Source organism: Penaeus monodon, chromosome 20 (genome assembly GCF_015228065.2).
Source record: "Penaeus monodon isolate SGIC_2016 chromosome 20, NSTDA_Pmon_1, whole genome shotgun sequence".
NCBI classification, from domain to species: Eukaryota; Metazoa; Arthropoda; class Malacostraca; order Decapoda; family Penaeidae; genus Penaeus; species Penaeus monodon.
Window position 1 is genome coordinate 23,058,088 of NC_051405.1, and position 888 is coordinate 23,058,975.

Below are 888 nucleotides of genomic sequence, written 5' to 3' on the forward strand. Positions count from 1 at the left end.
AGAATATGTCTATACACCAACCTCCTTCACTCTCTAACCCCTTTCCTTCCCGCGTGTCCCCAGGACTTGAAGGAAGGACGGAGCGCATGTGAGGAGGCGTTGGGAAGCTGCGTTCGTGAGAGTGCGTGTTCGCGTGTCCTCCCTGGCGTCGAATGTCCTAAAGGAAGCGTGTGCTGTGAGTTCCTGGAGTGTTAACGGCTAAAGGAAGGACATGGGCTGCTAGTGAGATAAATTGCGGGAGTGTGTATATCAGTGAGCGCACGCTCGTGTTCTTGGTTTGTGTATGTATGGTATCTGTGTCGTCAGTCTGATTTCAGTCTTGTGTTAATTTCAGGTAAGAGGAATAAGAAAGGCTCCAGACTTGAGGAAAGGAAGTTGAAAAAGACAGCACAAAAGAAAGGTAGGTAGAAAGTATTTGAGAATTATTGATCTTAAACACATATTTACGAGTATATACACTTGTGAGCACACACAAGCACACGTAAACGAATATGTGAACACATTTCAAACGTTATTATTCGTCCCCTATCTACGTATGTATGAGTATTACTGCATATTATAAACCGAGGTGGCGCAAACAGGTTGACATTAGTAAAATATATCGTCCTGGAGTGATTCTGTATATTTCTACCACTGCCCCCTCTCCTAGTGGTGAGCCATTTTTTTTACCTCCTCCCCCCCAGATGGTCAACAAAATTACAAAAAAAAAAAAATCATGTATTATGGGGAGGCAAACAATTCTTCTAGAAGTAATATTCATGTAGACAGCAACACCGAAGCGTCCTTTTGGATAAATGAAGGACATAGGTTATTTGTGAGGATAATTGGAGGCTTGTGTATATCGATATGCGCTTTTGGAGTATGCACACGCACACGCTCATGTTCGTG